This window comes from Camellia sinensis, chromosome 6 (assembly GCF_055761805.1).
Source record: "Camellia sinensis isolate YWXY chromosome 6, ASM5576180v1, whole genome shotgun sequence".
In the NCBI taxonomy this organism is placed as follows: Eukaryota; Viridiplantae; Streptophyta; class Magnoliopsida; order Ericales; family Theaceae; genus Camellia; species Camellia sinensis.
The window spans coordinates 109,504,028-109,524,711 of record NC_138966.1 but is presented as its reverse complement, the minus strand read 5'-3'; the positions used below and the strand labels follow the sequence as shown (position 1 = coordinate 109,524,711).

The 20,684-nt window shown below is 32.8% G+C and overlaps 1 pseudogene; it reads right to left on the bottom strand.

The window, feature by feature from the left end:
* Positions 1-764: 764 nt before the first annotated feature.
* Positions 765-8,330, bottom strand: LOC114268485 (uncharacterized; annotated as a pseudogene).
* Positions 8,331-20,684: the final 12,354 nt, after the last annotated feature.

The window sequence follows — 20,684 nt, the reverse complement described above, 5'->3', positions numbered from 1 at the left end:
ACGAATGAAATTTTTGTTTATCAGAGATTTTAAAACCCCATAGTTTTTTATTTGGTTTTTAATATAATTTGCCTATTTTTATTAGAGATATTTTTAACCCAATGTTTTAGACTAGGTTCTTAATTTTATTTACTATATTTTAGTCTGGTGTAGCAATTTTATATGCCTAACCTTAATGTGTGAGATTTTTATTTGATCTACTAGCATGTTGTCCGTGAATTTAGAATTTGCCTATGCATATTTTCTAAAATGTTCATCTTAAATGCAATGAACTTCTTAAGCATGTCGAGATATCTAGCCTTTGCTCATTTTTGTGGTAATAATTCAACAACACTTCTTTGTTGACAAAAGTGGTCATGTGCATGACTATGTCTAAGAGTTCATTTGTATCAGTTTGCTTTGTGTGTTAGACCTACATGTGCACATGTTTGAGACTGAGGTCTACAGATTGGGCCAGGAAAAAGGCATATAGCTTTTGTAGAATCAATGTTGTAGGAATGATTTGGATGCTTGAAACTGACTTTCTAGTGAATGTTTCGGTATGGTGAGGATGTTTTACGATGTGTTTGAATTGATTTTCCTTTTTTCCTTTGTGAAAGCCCTCTTTTTTTTTTTTTTTTGTTTTGTTTTGTTTTGTTTTGGTCAGCCAAAAGAAAAGAATCTTTTTAATCAAAAGTAGATCAAGGAACTTACAAAGAGTGGGAACAACTCTGTGTCATTATCAAAAACATAGCATCCCAACTATGTTGGCACCCTATGCATGATCAATCATGAGCAATCTCATAGTAAACCAGAAATGGAGAGGTTCCAATATAGCTACACAACAAAGAAGCAGACCAGAAAAACAAAAAACAGAGAAAACAAAGCAAAAGTTCAAGCCCCAGCACCATGCCTACACTGCTGCAAATTGAAGATCAGATCATAAACTGACTGCCCATTTTGAGGTTTAGGGACTTACAAAAATTTAGCGTTTCTTTGTTTATTCAAGAGAATGAGTGGAAGGAGGAAAAAGTTTATGAAATGATCAAAGAATTATCCGTCCTATGCAAATTGGTGCCAACCTTGAATGCTTGTTAAATATCATAAGGTGTGATTCATTAACTTCATTTCATATACAAAGCAATTACATCTGAACCATACGAATAGAGAGATCGAAAGAAAAACACCACCTAAGTCTATTATAGGAGAGAATCCTAAAAAACTAAGTTCACCAAACTCCCAATCCACCAAAGTGAAAGCAACACACCACATCACTACCTTGCTAGAAGCAAAATCAAAACAAAACACGTAAAACAGGACAAACAAACCCACCCAAAACTTAGATGATTGCTCTCTGGTTGAGATGACCAACGAAGACTGAGTCAAATCCTTGCATTTCTCAAAAAAGTAGCCATACAGCGAGCTTGGTTCTCTTGGCTTTTGGAACTCAGGACTAAAGTCATAGATGTCCAATAACAATGGTGCCAAGTTCCCATGGAAAATCTTGTTCACCAACTACATAGAAATACAAAAATCAAGAAGGCAAGATATTATACAATGTTGTACATGTTGATTGCATGCAAGATGGCAAGAGCTTGAGTGTGTCTATTATTCATGGTTGGATTACACTGACCACAGAGCCTACTTGTTGATTGAGAGCCAAGATATATGTAATACAACAAGTGGGCTATTGCAGAATTCAAGACACATTATTGTATCTCTAACCGTGATGAAAATTATAGAGAATTGATACTTTTAAATTAGGCATATAAAAGTTTGTAAAATAGACTGGAAACAGGGCGAAATTGAATGGTATAAGAAGACAATTGAAAGCAAGAACATTAGGCAATCCAAGGATCGAAGGGAAAATAAATACTCAAGAGCTCGATCAGTTGATGTCAAAGAGTTGTCCTAATGTAATCTTGTAGAATTGATTTTGCAGTGTTGGCCTATGCTTTGATAGTGTCATAGCAACTTGTTGCATGGTTGGCCGAGACAGTGGAGTGGTGTGTAAACATGCAAATGCTAGTTTCGCAACAACAACTACTTGCTCTGCCACTTGATTCCTCGGAGGTAGGGGACGTTGGTCCAAGACGTTCTTCAAAAATATCCCTTGAGCAGTTGATGTTGATGATGAGGACGAGGATGACAATAAAGAGAAGATTAGATCACCGGGATGCTTCCCCATAATCACTTCCAGTGCCAACACCCCAAAACTATATACATCGCACTTCTCATTCACTTTCATTGTATAAGCAAGTTCTACCAAAAAACAAAAATGCCCATCAACAGAAATAGTTAAATAAAGGGAGGGTGGAAAAGTAGATAAAAATGCTCCTGGCCCATTTCTAGATATTGATTAAATTGCTTGAAATTCTTTGATAAATGGCGCAAATAGTTTAGGGTTCCAAAAGAAGGAAATTATATAAATGCTTGATGCATGCCAATGCCAAAATTTCAGAATATGAAAACCTGAGAACTGTGAATATCTTAAAATAGGATAGTAAATTCATTGAAGCAGCTACCTACCTTTCCATACATGATTTTCAAGACATCAATAGGATTGTTAGTCACCAATATTATCTAAAATCTTTCAAGTGTTATTACTCAAGAATTAATTTGAGAGAAATAAAGAATTGATGAAAATTTGCTCACTACAAAATGTTAACTATAGAAAGATAAGTTTTTAAAGCAATGAACTATATACAGTGGCTTTTGTAGGACTATTCACAAGTGCAAGGATGGATGCATGATTTTAATGTTAGGGAGCAAACTTTTAATCAAGGAGAAAAAATTACTATTTGTGTTGCTTAGTTTGGATAATTTTCATTGACAAAAATGTGCATTTTTGTAATCACTGTAAAAATAGGTGAAGTCAAAAGATGACGATTCAATCTATTGACAAGAGGATAAATTATCAACTTTCTTGCTTTACAAACGCTTTGGCACAACTCAAATATTATTAACAATTTTTGAAATGTCTAATTTTGTAACTGAATTTAAAATGTAAATTAAATTTACTTGCAAGCTTGCAAATATCTTCAATTTTGAAAAATCAATTAGTTTTTTTTTAAATCAGTTTTTGTAAAATGTCAACTTGAAAATGCTCAATGGCAATGTGATCTCTTTGTTGGTGACTACGACTTCCATCGAATGTAATTAAGATCTCAAAGATGAAGAAGAGAGAAAGACGTAAGTTAAATAGAGAAATAAGAAAAAGAGAAAGAATAGAAAGTATAAGTTGTTTTAAAATAGAGATGGAGAAGAGGAAGAACAAGTGAAAATGGAAATTGAGTTCCAGACAGAATTGAAATAACAAAAAAGATAGAGGAAAAAGTTGAGGAAAAAGAAGAATAAGAAGAGAAGAGGAGAACCGAAACAAACAAGAAGAATAAGAGGTAGAGAGAGAAAGAAAACCTAGAGTTGAAGAGTAATGATTGAAACTTAAAACTGCATATCGAGCTAAAGAAAATCAATAAAATCTTGGAGGGGTGAGCCTATATAATTTATAAATATTGACAACTAAAACCACTATATTTAAGGAGTTATTTCAAAATTTTGGAGTGGCAGTCACTCTGCCAGCCCCCTCGATCCATCGCTGCACAAGTGGTAAGTCATTAGAGCGGGCCAAAGACTCAACTAAAACCATAAGTACTAAAATAAAGGAAACACATAGAATCTTGTTGAAAGAATCATTTTCTTAAATGAACGTTAAACAAAGAGAAAATATTCCATGTCTTGCAAAAAAGAGTTTTTATTTTTTACTTTTTGGTAAACCTTGACGACATAAGGAGAAATTTATTAATAATCTAAAATCAATAGGGGTAATGAGCCTTATCTCTGAAGAAATAGAAGAAAAAAAATATTCATGCAAAAGAATGCATAAATTACACTTTACATCCTTATACTTTACATCTAATCCCACTTTACCTTCTGACCGTTTAATTGTTTTAGTCAACCCTCCAGACTTTGAGTCAAATTGGAATCGGGCCCATTTGTATGACCTTGTTTCAAAAACTAACAAAGAATAGTCATGTGATAGAATTCATTACAATTAGCACCCCCCCGTACTTTTATCAAAATCTCACTTTATTCCTTATCAACTTGGATTTTCACCAAAATCTCAATTTAAGACAATGTTATATGCTTAGGCCCAATTGGAACTGGACTTGAAGTCTAGGGGCTGACTGAAATAATTTAAAAGTCAAGGGGCAAAGTAATAACTGGTGCAAAGTATAGGGATACAGTGTAATTTGGCCCAAAAAAGAATCAGCACTAACAAACTTGAATATATATATATATATATATACAAAGTACCCAACATATCTAAAGCCACAACAGGCTTAGGCAATCTACAAGGCTCTTAAAAACTAGAGAAATAAGAATTATTATCACAACCCCAATTAGCTAACACATCTACAACACTATTTACTTACTCCAGTGCATATTTTTCAACTAAAATGGCTTTTCAGTAGCTATGCTCATCATGCATGAGAATTTAAGGGTATGCATATTAGATAAAAAGCTTAAATCTAGCAATTTGTCATCATTGGTAAGTTAAAATGAACAAACACTACACGGGTAATTTAATTGGAAATAAATCATCACAATAGAAAATATATACCAGGAGCAGCATAACCAAAGGTCCCAGCAAATGCAGTCCTATTGGATGAGTTGAGATTCATAAATCTAGCTGTGCCAAAATCAGAGATGTGAGCCACATACTCTAAATCAAACAAAACATTCTTGCTTGATATGTCTCGATGGATGATTGGTTGAAAACAATCATGGTGCATATAAGACAGAGCATTTGCCACACCTTTAACAGTGTTCACTCTCTTAATCCAATCAAAGACTACTAAATCATCGTCCATACTCAACACCTTTCCCAAGCTTCCCGCTTCCAAGAACTCATAAACCAAAAACGAGTGCCTTGGGTGTACACAATAACCGTACAACTTTACAATGTTGTGATGACGAATCTCAGTTAATGCGCGGATCTCACTTGCAAACCCTTTTAGATTAACCAAGTCATCATCAAGTGTTGCATGAAGTTTCTTCACAGCAACTACTTGACCATTTGGTAGGACAGCTCTATAAACGGTACCATATCCTCCCTCTCCAACACAATACTTGGCACTAAAGTTCTCAGTGACTTCAATGATGCTTTCATAGACCATTTTTCCATCATAGCTCCATATTGCAAAAACATTATCATGGTTTACTCGTGATGGCTCGTTTTTTGTGTTCCTCACTTTCTTACGAAAAGCCATGAAAATGCCAAGAACCATTAGCAAAAGAAACAAAATTCCAAAAACAAGAAGTACAGTTAGTACCATAACTTTCTTGCCCTTTTTTTCAGCATCCCCATTGTTCAATTTTGTCAAGCAAGCCTTCAAACAAGTAGCATTACCACATAAACCTTTATTACCTTTGAGTGCCTTGAATGGAGCCTCTTGGAAGGCCTTGATGTCAGGAAGAGGACCTTCTAACTGATTGTATGACACATCAATAGGAGTAAGACTTACCATTTTATTGAAAGATGATGGTATAGAACCAAAGAACTTATTGTGTGAGAGATTCAACCTTTCTAAGCTTCGCAATTCTCCAATCTATTATGGTATCTTACCAATTAGCAAGTTATTACCAAGATCAAGACTTTGAAGAGTGTTAATCTGGCCTATTTCAATAGGAATGCTTTCCCCAAATCTATTATTGCTCAAATTCAAGTTCCAAAGTTTCTTGCACTCTCCTAGTGCTCTAGGGATTGAGCCACTTAGATTATTTGCTGCCAAGTTAAGGTTCTCTAAATTGGACAACTTACTTAATTCTGGAGGAATATTGCCTAATAGATAGTTATCATCCAGCTTAAGGTTGAATAGTGAAACCAACCTTCCCAATTTCAATGGGATCTCTCCAAATAGATGATTTGAAGAGAGATCAAGAATGGATAGCTGAGTTGCCCTTACTAATTCAGATGGTATCCTACCAGAAATTTTATTGTTAGACATTTTGAGACTAGTTAAATTGTGGCATTTTCCCCAATTCTTAGATAGCTCACCATAAAAATTGTTATGGCTCAAATCAATGTAATCCAAGCTTGGGTGTATGCCAAAATCTTCTGATATATTTCCCGAAATTTGGTTTCTGTCAAGCCTAACTCTATATAAGCTAGAGCAATTTCTCAAGCTTTTTGGGATGGGACCTGTGAGATTATTATCATTAGCTGTAAAATTAACCAGCAATCCATTAAAGCAAAGGCCTTCTGGGATATGACCATTGAACATGTTTTCATCTATGATAAACTCTGTTAAATGTGTAAGATTGTTGAACACTGAGGGAATAGATCCAAAAAGCCTATTCTAATTAAGGTACAACATTGCTAAGTTGCTTAAGTTCCCTATAGATGCAGGGATTAAACCAGTGAGATTGTTCCCTGAGAGTTCGAGATCAATGAGAGACCTCAGCATCCCAACTTCTTGAGGGATTGATTCGGAAAGTTGGTTGTCATAAAGGTACAAAAGGGTTAAGTTGCCTAAGTTTCCAATTGAAGAAGGGATTGAACCGGTGAGCTTGTTCATTGAGAGTGCGAGTTTAATGAGAGACCTCAGCATCCCAATAGCTTGAGGGATTGATCTGGAAAGTTGGTTGTCAAAAAGTTGTAGAGTGGTTAAGTTGCCCAAGTTCCCTATAGATGTAGGGATTGAACCGACAAGATTGTTCCCTGAGAGTTCGAGATCAACGAGAGACCTCAGCATCCCAATAGCTTGAGGGATTGATCCGGAAAGTTGGTTGTCATAAAGGTACAGAGTGGTTAAGTTGCCCAAGTTCCCTATAGATGTAGGGATTGAACCCGTGAGCTTGTTCCCTAAGAGTTCGAGATCAATGAGAGACCTTAGCATGCCAACTTCTTGAGGGATTGATCCGGAAAGTTGGTTGTCATAAAGGTACAAAAGGGTTAAGTTGCCCAAGTTTCCAATTGAAGAAGGGATTGAACCGGTGAGATTGTTCGTTGAGAGTGCGAGTTTAACGAGAGACCTCAGCATCCCAATATCTTGAGGGATTGATTTGGAAAGTTGGTTGTCATAAAGGTATAGAGTGGCTAAGTTGCCCAAGTTCCCTATAGATGCAGGGATTGAACCCGTGAGCTTGTTTCCCGAGAGTTCGAGATCAACGAGAGACCTCAGCATCCCAATATCTTGAGGGATTGATCCGGAAAGTTGGTTGTCATAAAGGTACAAAATGGTTAAGTTGCCCAAGTTTCCAATTGAAGAAGGGATTGAACCCGTGAGATTGTTAGTAGACAAGCTGAGCTCATTGAGAGAGCTGAGAGAGAGCTGAGCACTCCTATTTGTTGAGGTATGGAGCCACCGACTGGGTTTCTATTTAGGTACAAGATTCTCAGATTAGTTAGCTGGCCTATTTCGGTCGGAATTGTTCCAGAGAGATTGTTGAGAGACAAGCTAAGGTAGGTGAGCCTCCAAAGGCTACCAATATGGGGAGGGATGGTCTCGTAAAGTGAGTTGTTAAAAAGTTCAAGGGTGAGGAGATGAGGAAAGGATGAGAAATTAAGATTAGAAAGAGTACCTTTCAAACCATAATCCCAAAGGTTTATATGGGCAACTCTACCGGCCTTGTTGCACCGAATTCCAAGCCAACTGCAATGGTTGGTTCCAACCCAGGAGGACAGGAGAGTTTGAGTTTGGTTGTGAAGGCTAGCTTTCCACGTCAAGAGAGCCGTGGGTTCAGCTGCTTGTTTTCCAGTTATGGAAGAAGCAAAAGCAGCATAATAAAAAAAAGTGGGCAATGCAAGGATGATGAGGCAGAGTAAAACGGGTGGGAAAGAAAGAAAGTGGTTGGGAAGTGTATTGGGCAAGAATGTCATTGTAGGCTTGTTTGTTATTAATAGAATAGAAAGCTATGAAAGAGAGTAATAGGATGGAGGGATGAAGAGCTGCAAGAGCATGGAGAGGTATTTATAGATAATAGAACTTGGAAAATTATTAGTTGGGTTTGAAAATTCTATTCACTGTGTTTGGTTTTAATTTTTTAAATTTAATTTTTTATTTTTCATATTTTTTTTAAGAATGTTTGGTTCAATTTTTTGAATTTAATTTTTTGGAAATTGATTTTTTTATTTTTTGTTCTTAGTGAATATTTTTAAAATTTTAAGCAATTTTTTTATTTTTATTTTTATATATAGATATACCTTACTTAGATGTATCTAAATAGTAAAATATTTTAAAAATTAACAAATACACAAAAATATGAAAAATGAATTGAATTTTTGTATTTTTTTATATTTTTGATATTTAGTGAATTTTTTAAAGATTCTTTTCACAAATATTATACTTTTTAAGTGTATTTATGTTAGGTATGTCTAAAAATTAAAAAAACTGCTTAAAATATTGAAAAAATTCAGTGAAAATAAAAAAAATATGGAAAACGAAAAAGTAAAATTTTTTGAAAAGTGAATTATAAAAATAGAATCCAAACAAAGTTTAGTTGGGCTTGAAAATTCTAGTGCAATTCCTTTCAATAGTTTTGGTTTGGATACTCCACTAGGAAGTATGGGTTCAATTTTGGGAAATTGATGACCAATAAGATCATGCCAGATTGATGAATAAGAAAAAGATGGACCATAATCTAAGCACCAGATTAAAGGATATCTAAGAAATTCTGTCTATAATACAACAGAGATTTGGACCATAATCTAACCATTTACAAATAAGGTATTACATAAATTTATTATTATAAGCAGTTATTTATATATAACTGTCACGGAAAATTCTCTTCATATATACAAATTATGTTTAAAAAAAATAAAATTCATAAGAATGATATGTACCACTTTTCTATTTACATATCATTACTCAACTATTATTCATGTATTTATTTTGGAGCATTTACCAATCAGCCTTATTAACTAAACTTATTTATTTGTAGGTCCTAGCTGATAAATTTATCACTGAAAAATTTATTTATAAAAATAAGAGAGATTGCTAAATTTATCAATAAGACTATAATGAGTAAAAAGTCCCAAAAGTAAGACTTATTAGTAATTTATCTGTTTTGGAATCTATATGATAATAGTATATTTATTAATGTAATAGAATTCACTACTTTTAATAACTTCTAATCATATTAAATTTGGATGATTAATTCTGATTATTATTGGAATTATCCTACTCTAGGACTAGCAGTCACGAACAATTTCAAAAGAGATTTCCCATAGTTCTAAATTTTGAAAACTCTTAATCATATTAAATTTGGATGTTTAATTCTGATTATTATTGGAATCATCCTACTCTAGGACTAGCAATCACGAACAATTTCAAAAGAGATTCCCCATGCTTCTAAATTCTAATAACTTTTAATCATATTAAATTTGGATGATTAATTCTGATTATTATTGGAATTATCCTACTCTAGGACTAGCAATCATGAGCAATTTCAAAAGAAATTTCCCACACTTTAATATCGTTTACAAGGAATTTTTTAAAAAAATATATATTTATATAAAATCTTGGGAAACTTTTTTTAAGGTTCCTGGTATTAAGATTTTATAGAATAACTGACATACAATATTTTCATAGTGGTTGGGATTCTTGAGAAATTTCAATGAAGGCAAATTTCTCTGTATTTTGAAATTTCTTTGGTTTGCTCAATTTCTCTGATTTTTTTTGTGTTTTGAAATTTTCTTTAGGTTGAAATTTCTCTAGTTTTCTCACAAATTTCTTTGTATTTTGACCAATTTTCTCTAGTTTGCTTACAATTTTCTTTGTGTTTTGACCAAACCAACGAAAATTGAACCTTTGACCAAACCAAAGAAAATTGAACTACAAAATTGAACAGAGGTAAACTAGCCAAAACCAGTCATGGTGATGATGACATATCCACACCAAATTGATCACCCAAATTAGCAACAACAACACCCAATTTATGAATCCAGAAGATGAATATAAATATACATACATCATTACCATGAACCTGGTACTGATGATATATATACAAATCACCCAAATCAGCAACGCACATATTATACGTGTATATATATATATATATATATATATATATATATATATGAAAATGAATATGAACTTGGTGAAGAGAGAGAAATGAGAGATTCTTGAGTAGGGATGGCAATTTGAAACCGACCCGACGGGGATCCCCGACCCCGACCCCGATTTGAGCGGTTTTTCCCCGAAAAATACCCCCGACGGGTCGGGGATGCTATTTAAAAATGAATCCCCGATGATTTTCGGGCTGGGGACGGGGATACGTTTCCCAGCCCCGATCCTCGACCCGATTCTCCCCGAAATAAAATTACTACTTTACCCTTGTATATATATATAATATGTGTGTCTTTATGTTGCTCACACAATCACTTTGCTCCTGTTGGCAGAAAAATTGAGAGAGAGGGAGGGAGGCTGTTGGCGTGAGAAAAATGGAAAGAGGGAGGAAGCGTCCTCCGCCGCCTGAGGGAGGGAGAGAGAGCCGATCCTCCGCCGTTGCCTCCTCCTCCTCATCCTCCTCTTCCGATTGTCCTTCTCCGTCGTCGCACTCACAGCCACCCATCGCCTCTAAATCTCCAATTGTCCTCCATCGTCCATCGTCACTGTCGGCGACGCCGACCGTCCTCCTTCGTCCACCATCGCCTCCTCCATTGTCCATTTCCGCCAATAGTCCACTCTCTCTCTCTTTCTCTGTGACACAGATCTCAGATCTGTTTGTATTTTTTTTTTTTTATGATTTGTTGATGAATCTAGGGATGTTGTTGATAGGGGATGATGATGAATGATGTTGTTGTTGATTGTGTTGCTGTTGAAACAGATGGAGGGCGGGGAATCTTCGGGGTTAGGGAAACCCGATCCCCATTGGTGGCGGGGATGGGGATGGTGGTAGGTTCCCTGTCGGGGATCGGGGTCGGGGCCGGGGAGATTTTCCAAATCGAGGATCGGGGACGGGGAGTGCGATCCCCAGCCCCGCCCTGCCCCACCCCGCCCCGTTGCCATTCATATTCTTGAGGAGATTGGGAGAAGAGTAGGCCCAATTGCCACTAATGTGTAGCTTGGAATCTTATTCTTCTTCGTTTTCATCATTATCTCCATTCTTGTTTGGTTTACCATAAAGCTGCCCACCGTCGCTCACCGTTTTCATTTATGATTAGATGAGAGCGAGAGGTTTAGTGCAAGAATAAACAACAGAGGTGGTAGCGATGATAGTGGTGGTTGCGACCGTCGTGGTGGTGGAGGAGGTGTCGGCATGAGAGGTGGAGGATGATGTTACAGCGGGGAGGGAGAGAGAGAGAGAGAGAGAGAGTGGGTGTGATATATGGGTGTGGATGGGGAACCTTAGGCAACAAAAAAAAATATTGTGAACCTTTCACATTACTAAAAATAGTAGAGGGATGTTAGACTAAATATTCCTAAAATCTTTGGGTACAATGGTATTGCTTAAGGGAGTGGAAATCTTGCCAAGAGCAAGAATTATACCATTAAATATTTTAGGGATTAAATTTTTTTGTTTGAAAAAAAAAGAAAAAAAAAATATTATGCAAGTCAAAAAATTAGACTCACTTTTCAAGTTCAAAAATGTAACAATCAATTAGAATATCTAAAACAACACTCTCTCTCATATCTTCTCTAATTATCAAGTAATCATATCACTTGCACATCATTGAGTCTAGAAAATTGGTCTAAAAAGTGAGCGTGTGTCACGCCCCCAAAATAATACAATAAAGATAACTCATATGTGGAATAAATATGAGAAACAACATACTTTCATACATCAAAATTTGTTTATAAAAGTCAAACATACAGTCAAATGCCCTGTAGGCTTACATCTTCCCAAGTCATTACTTGGTTACACAAAAGAGAGCCTCACTCATTACATCTTAAGCCTTTGGCTTTACAAATAACAAAACATATTAAAGAAGCTCTTGCTTCTCAAATGTCCCTCTATGCTATTGCCTTTGTGGAAACATATCACCTGCACCTGAAAATGATGTCCCCATATAGGGTGAGCCAACAGCCCAGTAGGAATAATCCAACACAATATATGAGATTTAGCAAATGTATAAGTACCATGTGCATAAACAATGCCGGTACTAAAACATCTACAAACTTGTATATTCATATCATGCTAGATTGTTCCAAACCTTAATCTATTTTCCTTCAATTCGTTACTAGTTCATCTATACTTCTCAATTCATGAGTTAAGTTCATTTTCATTCAATAACCAAACTGAGACTACAACTCAATGGTTTTTGCCAATCATACAAAACGCACATAACTTCTCCAATTTGCCATTTTACGGATATTTCGTTCGTGAGAATCGGCACCCATGAATATATAAGATTTCGAGACTTTCACCTAGGACACTCCGGCTAACTTATTCTCAATGGAGTTCATCCCCTTTCTCCTCCCAACAAACGTACACATACAATGTATTTATAAATATAATTATACATATAGAGTACATCCCCTTTCCCCCTCCCAACAAACATACATATACAATGTATTTATAAAACGTGGTCATATTCAATAACAACCAACAATGGATTAGTATTAAATAACCTAATTCTCATGCAATTTTTGCAACAATCATAGCTATTATCCACCGATAGCCCGGTATACTTATTTCTAAACAGATATTTAATCTCGAGATAAATAGTTTATTCAAGACTTCCAAAGGTATGAGATAATGCATATCCAATTTCACCACCTATATTACTAACCATCCAATTTCACATTTTCAATGTGAATTCCAATTATGTATACAAAATAACAATTTAATCAAATTAGGGAAAAATCCCCCTTCTTCCAAATATCGACCCAAATACCAAAATCAACTATTTTGGCACAACATGGCCTTATATTCAAACCCCATACTCATTTATCTCATATTCATCAAAAACCTCTCTTTTCATGTCACACTCAAATCTTAGATTTGCCCAAACTACACCCAAATCTCACCATCTATACACAATAGCAATAACTAAGCTAGAAACCATATAAGAGTGTAGAAAATTCCTACCTCAAGTGTAGAAGATCCAACAACAAGGAAGAGCTTCAAAGATGACGAAACCAATTTCTTCTTTGATCAAAATGAAGCTTTTGAAGCACTCTACTTTTTTATCAAAGACACTAGGGTGAAGATCTCCATGGATCTAGGTGAAAATCTAGAGAGAAGGTGTATTTTAGAGAGAGAGTCAAAATCTGCATTTTTGGAAGGTTTTAGAGAGAGAGAGACAGAGAGAGCAAGAAAAGTGATCTGAAAAGTCACATTTACGAACTGATATAACATGGTCCACTCAAGCGTGGAAAGCTCCACTCGAGCGTCAAACACAGACTCCCGCTCAAGCGTGGAAAGTTCCACTCGAGCGCCCAATGCATTCTCCCAGTAGTTGCAGGTCTGTAAAAAGTACTGAAACTTGTCAATTCCTGCTCGAGCGTGAGAAAGGCCACTCGAGCACAAGAATGCCCGCTCAAGCGAAAGGGCCAAATTCTGGGCAACAAAGGTTTGGAAAAACAAGCAACCAACCTGTTCCAAACACACCACTACAACCCGATAGCCAACATAAGGGGAAGCAAAGGAAAACAAGACATGAATAACCATTTAAAGCCATACTAACCCGAGTCCAGAACACCACAAAAGACAGTCAAAACCAGAGTCGCTATAGCTTGTATATCATTTTTTAAAAACAAATAATCAAAAATCGTTAGGAGATCAATTCTAGTCGCAATATGTGAAAAAATCATTACAAAAATTCAAGAAAAAAAAAACCTTTAGCAACAAAATTTGAAAGATGTCGCTAATAAATGCTTTTTTAGAGATAAAACAATTTCAACCCAAAAGGTTTATTTTTAAGATAAAAAATTTGGCTCCTAAAGAATAATAATTCATTACAAAATGTCTAATTTTGTCTTAAAAATACAGCAATGACACTTTTATAATTAATATATTTCATCCTAAAAAAAATTGTTTCATCACTAAATTTTTTATCTTAAAAATCTTAATTTATTGTAGTGTGAAGTAGTCACCGTTGGTTTCTAATTTCATTTTCTTTAAAGTTTAATTTCTTTTAATTTTCTTAATGTTTAGTTTTATTTTTTATTTTTTATTTTATTTTAAAAAGTGTAGTTTAGCCAACTCTCAAGTCTCGACAACAAAAGTGACTAATGCCTCATTTGGGAATTGGCTATTTTAGTTAACTTTTTAACTTTCTATAAAAAAAAAAAATGTGCAAAAAAATAAAGAGAATACTGTGAGAATTTGAAGTGATTTTTTGACTTTTTAACTAAAAAGCTAAAATCCCCCAAACGGAGCTAAATAATTAAACATGAGCATGCCACTATGGAGTAATTCGTCTAAGTCCCAACTTTAACTCTAATGGAATATAAAAAGACTTGAACTTAATTAAATATGTGATTTATCAATTATTACATCCATAATTTTTTTGTAATGCACTGTACTAAATGTTAAGATTAATTAATTGAAAGTTTCTATCATAAACAAAGGTATGAAATCACAAAGATTTTTTTATATAGTTTATTGTTTGAAATTGACTTTTTTTAGACAGTTTTTCATCTATTTTTTTCATCTTTAGTAAAAAAAATTTACACTTTTAAGTTTTTTTTCAACTAGATAGACTAGAAATAAAATTAAATAAAATAATTAAAAAAATTTAGCGAATATTTTTTGAATTTTTTCAGAATGTTTTTACTTTTCAAATCCTTGTGCACTAGACGGACCTCAAAAGACTTTTAACATAATTTTTAAAAAATATATTACTAAAAAAAAAATTAAAAACATATAAAATTTTTATTTGAATGTCAAACCATTTAGGAAAATAAATGGGTGTGATGTTTAAATGTGTTGATGTAAACATGAGATAGTTGTTTTTAACGGTCACCATGTGAGATGGCAAATTAAGTTAGTGAAAACTTGCATGTGCTATAGCATTTATCTAAGTTCATTCACCTTATTACAAATAAAACCAAAAATTAAGTGCTGTGTCTGAATTTAGTAAGATCGACTACATGAATTTTTTTTTTGTCATTTTATTTATCAATAGTTATATATTAAATTAAATTAAATAAATAAATATATTTTTTCACTATCACATCTCATGTCAACTTAGATTTTTTCCTCCTCTGACATCTCTATTTATAGTGATTGTATCACTCTTTCTTATCATTATATCAGTTGGTCTTTGTTATATATGACCAAATCATCTTATCCTATTCTCTCAATTTGTTTTTAATAGGTGTTACTCTTACCATTTTACGAATATATTTATTTCTAATTTTATCTTTTAAAATCTTATCACACATCCATAATTCTGGTAATTAAAATAAAATCAAATTACAAATTATGCCACCACAAATCAAAAAATTGTATCTTCAATATGTTCTAATAGGAACTTCTCATGGTTCTTGTTCAAGTTTTGCTTGTTTTAATTCCAAATTTTAGGAAATAATGCTTAAGGACTTCTGTCACTAGTTGGAATGGATTTCAAGGCCCACGATTTTGTGTTGAGTGTTTGTGAAACATGAAGGAATATAGTGTATAATAATTAATGAAAAGTATGAATACGTGTAGTGTTCAATAATTTTTCCATCAATTGAGAACAATTTGCAAATTCCAACACATATATATAATAAATGTGTGAAAAATAATGGAAATGTATCTTTAACCATGTTTGATTGTTTACCACAAATGGTTCCTTTAGAGGGTAACGAAGTTGTTTAATATGAAGACTTGACTTTAGTTGTCTTGCTTATAATTCATTTTCTCATGTGAATAGGCATTGTGATAGTGTTAAAATTATGCATTTTAAGAAAGATTTTGCAAGGAAGAATAAATAATAAAATAATAAAAGAAAAATAAGTAAATGAAATATAAATCTTTTTTTTTCACTTTTTCTTTTCTTTCCTTCCTCTAGCAAATTTCTCTTTCTCAATGAAATACACTTGTCTAATACAAAAACTTGGCTTTAATTATCCTATTTACAATTCATTTTCTCATGTTAAAGGCGTTATGGTGGTGTTAAAATTGTAAATTTTAAGAGGGATTTTCCAAAGAAGAACAAACAATAGAAGAAAAAAATTATTAAATGAAATATAATTTTTTTTAAACTTTTTTTTCTCTCTTGCAAATATTTCCTTTTTTTTTAGAGGGACTTACGTCCTAATAGGTGGACTTATTGTCCAATAGATCCTATGATAATTAATGACGTTTTGTATCAAACACTATTAAAAAACGTCACTAATTATTAATTTTCAACGACAATTTGAAATTTTTATCATAAAAATGTCACTAATTATAAGTTTTAGCAACAACTTAAAAAATCATCACAAAAAAAGATCACTAATTTTCAACTTTCAACGATAGTTTGAAAAATTCATCACAGGAAAAAGTCACTAATTGTAAGTTTTAGTGACAATTTATGAAAATCATGACAAAAAAGTCACTAATTTTTAATTTTTAGTGACATGCAAAAATCATCACAAAACATTATTTTTAATGACGATTTTACTAAGATTTATTTTCAATAGGACTTGATTGGAATTAAGCCAACTATTAGAACCTATTGATAGTTTATCCCCCTTTTTTCTTGTGGGAAAAGGGGGAAGGAACCTTAATGAAATACATTTTCCAATATAAAGACTTGACTTATGTTGTTTTATTTGCTATTTCGTTTTTTCGTGTGATCAGCACTGTATTGTTATTAAAATTATGAATTTTAAGCTTAATTTATAGAGAAAAATAACTAAATAAAAAGTAAATGAAATATATTTTTTTTCACTTAAGTGTGTAATTGTCTATGACAAATGTTTCATTTACCATGCATGTCACGACTTCATTCCGCCCCTAACACACTACAACAAATTGCAGAATTGGCGACTAAAGTTTCTTTTTTCGTCGCTGAAAGTAGTAGAATTGGCGACTAAAATGGAATTAGTCGCCAAAATTGGTCACTTTTGCCGACTAAAACAGTTTAGTCGCCGAATACAAGGTTTTTAGCGACTAAAAGGCAGTTTAGTCGCCGAATCTGGGGGTTTTAGCGACTAAAGGTAGTTTAGTCGCCGAATGTGACAGTTTTTGGCTACTAAACTAATTTAGTCGCCAAAAGTGATGGTTTTGGCGACTAAAAAACAGATTGGTCGCCAATTGAAGGTGTTTTGCCGACTAAAAACATATTGGTCGCTGAAAGTGAAGCTTTTTGGCTACCAAAAAAAAATTAGTAGCTAAAAACTGAGCATTGGCGACTAAAATTCAGTTTAGTAGCCAAAAGGTGATGTTTTTGGCGACTAAAAACAGGTTTAGTCGCCAAAAGTGTATATTTTTAATTGGATTATCGAAGGACAACATACAAAGATTCACACATACAGAGTATAAATAGGAGGCATACATGTGCGGAAGCAATAAAATTAAAACTAATTAGTCCATAAAAGTTGTGCATAGTTCAAATGAAACTCATTCTTTTAAAAAAAAAAATTACTGGCCATCGCGACATTATTCTGTCAGGGGCGGAATGGGGTTGTGACAATGCATAAAAGGGAAGGACTTTTTTTTTTTTTTCTTATATATATATATATTTGGAAAAAGGTGAAAGAATCTTAATGAAATACACTTGTCCAATACAAAGACTTGACTTTAGTTGTCCTATTTACAAATTGTTTTGTCATGTGATAGGCATTGTTGTGGTGTTAAAATTATGAATTTTAAGAGGGATTTTGCAAAGAATAATAAAAGATAAAATTAGTAAATGAAATATATATTTTTTCATGGAGTTTGGTTTAGAAACTGCAAAAATTATAATTACATATGCACCTGTCATGCAAACGTATATAAATAAATATATTTTAGATAAAGATTGAATGCAAAAATAAGAAAAAATTAGACTAGTCTGTGTAAACTTGTATTGATAAAGCAATCACAGAAATAAAAGACAACGGTTGGACGCCCAAATTAAAGTCTCTTTTAATATTGTGCAAAATTATTTTTTATTATTTGAAACAAAAATAATATGGTGATGGTGTTGAGTAGAGGAGAATGGTAGCTAGTAGGTGATAATGGTCGGTCTATGAAGTATGGGTACTTTGAAAAACATGCCGCATCCCTATTGGGTACTTATTGGCATATGGTACTTCGTATAATACTTTTGCATACGTACATGGTATATGAAACACGTACCCAAATTTTTTCTTCTTAATTTTTGACATACCTAGACTTATCTAGCATATACCCAAGCCATACTGTACCTCAATTGAAATAATATTTTCTTTTACTATAGAGATAAAACTCCTTTCGCTAGACTTTCTTTTTTATTTTTTGTTTTATACTCAGCATGATTTTAAAATTAAACTATGGTTTGTAAGTTATTTAATATATTGACAATTAATTTTGATTGATACCTTTACTTTTGACATTAAATGTTAATCGTAGGTTGAACCTTAACAAATTAAACAATTTAATTAATTTTTACATTATTTAAATTAAAGATTTTTTTTTTTACAAGTGCACCAATCTGTACCCATTCCCTATTTTATTATTATTATTATAGGTAGACTTGACTTTGGGGGCTCCTCCTGTCATCTTGTTTTTTTCCCGGTGGATCATAAATCACATATGCAAAGTCGAAATATCTGCTACAGATTACCAAATGTGTTGGTGCATTTTAATAGTTAGAGAAAATTATAAATATATTTATTGAGATTTGTTTAAAATAATAATTGTGTGTGATGATTTTGAAAATTATGTTGTGTGTCTTTAAATTTTTAATTGCATAATAGATGACTTCTTTTGTTAATAAACTATTAAGTCATAAACAGTTTTTAATAATTTCAAAAATATATTTTAATTAATATTTTTAATAATTTTATTATATAGCAGGGTAGTTAGAAATTCCTCTTTTTATATTAATTTTGTTAAATGACAAATTGAAATGAGAAGTATTTATAATTTTTAAAATTACAAAAGACAATATATATATATATTTTAAAAAAATTTCAAAATATGTATTTATAATTTATTATAAAAAAACAACTCAACAAAAAAAAATACCAACTTTAAGTACGCTGATATGGATGTTTACAAAGTCAATTTCGATGGCGCTTTTTTCAGGCAATAAAAAGCGTTAGGCATTGGGGTCGTTGTCCGTGATCATATTGGGCTGGTGATTGCTGCCTTATCGGAGAAGGTTTTGTGTTGGGGGATGCCGATTACGTTGAAGCTTTTGCGGTGATGCGTGCTTTAGACTTTGCTCATGAATTGGGTTTACGGAATGTGCATCTTGAAGGCGATTCTTTGACGATTGTTGTTTCGATTCGTTTTGGTGTACATTCGTTGGCCACATTTGGGCATATTATCAAGTTCACAGTGGGTGTTCTAAGAATTTTTTTCAGGACAGACGTTCACAAATTTATTTTTTTTAGACTTTTCAAATCGCACACAAATAAAAAAAAATTATAATATATTAATATCATTGTTTCAAAAAAATAAAATATAGATACAAAAATTTACATAAATATATATTTTTATTATTACTAGCATGACAAAAAAATAAAAAAATTCTTTTAATTCAAATTGTGATAAGTTATGGAACTGTATCAACAATAACATTCGAGTGATATACTTGTTGGGAATTGTAAAATCACACAATTTTGTCCAAGTGGTACTTTGTACAATACAGGCTAAGGAAGCAAAGCTCCAAAACATATTGTGTATTCACTTCATAAAACATATATATTAGTTAAAGGGTTATGGGTTTGAGTTAGGTGTTTAAGAAAGTGGGTTGGGTGAGTGTTCAACTGGATTAGGTATTCAAAAAAATAGATTATGGTGTTTAACATAAAAGTTTAAACTAAATTACATATATATATATAAATAAATAAATAAAAATTTGGGGTAAAAATTGAACACCCAATGTTATGTTGAGTCGCCCCTACATATCATTGGAGGTTGCCATGTGAAGTGTAGTGGTTTTAGTAGCTTTTGTATCTCTCAAGTCTGCACATGTTTTGGCTTGATGGGCTTCTCGTTCCTCTTGTTTGTCTGTTTGAATCGAAGAAGTCCCGCCTGAGACGTAATTCTTTAATTTCTCTTAAAGCAATGCATCCTGGTCTCTGACCTTTTTCCCTTTTAAAACAAAAAAATACCAAACAAGCAAATCTCAAACACTTACTTTAATCTACACCAAACACCCCCCATTGTATAATATCAAGACTTGACTATGGATGCCTATAAATATTTTTATGCAAGTTATGACATTTGTAAAGTTGATTATCACAAATATTACAATTAAATTTTTTTATGCCATAATTTTTTTTAAAAAAATGACTCTTAACTAAACACCACAAGATATAACTAACAATTTTTTGGATTATAACCAAACTAATAATCATGATAGGTTATAACTACCATCACTATAAGTTATAACTAACAACACAATTACGGCTGCAAATGAATAGAGTCATTTGTGAATAGATTTGAGCTCAATTTGGTAAGAGCTTGTTCAAATTTGGTTCATTAAATTTTTATTGAGTTTAAGTTTGAGTTCGTTCAAATTTTGATAAACAAGCTTAAAGATACTAAAACTCAGCTCATTAGCAAGGTTTATTTAACATTTATTTAAATAATAGCATGAATATAGGGGCATTTATTATATTATTTATGTATTTAAATAATGTAAATAA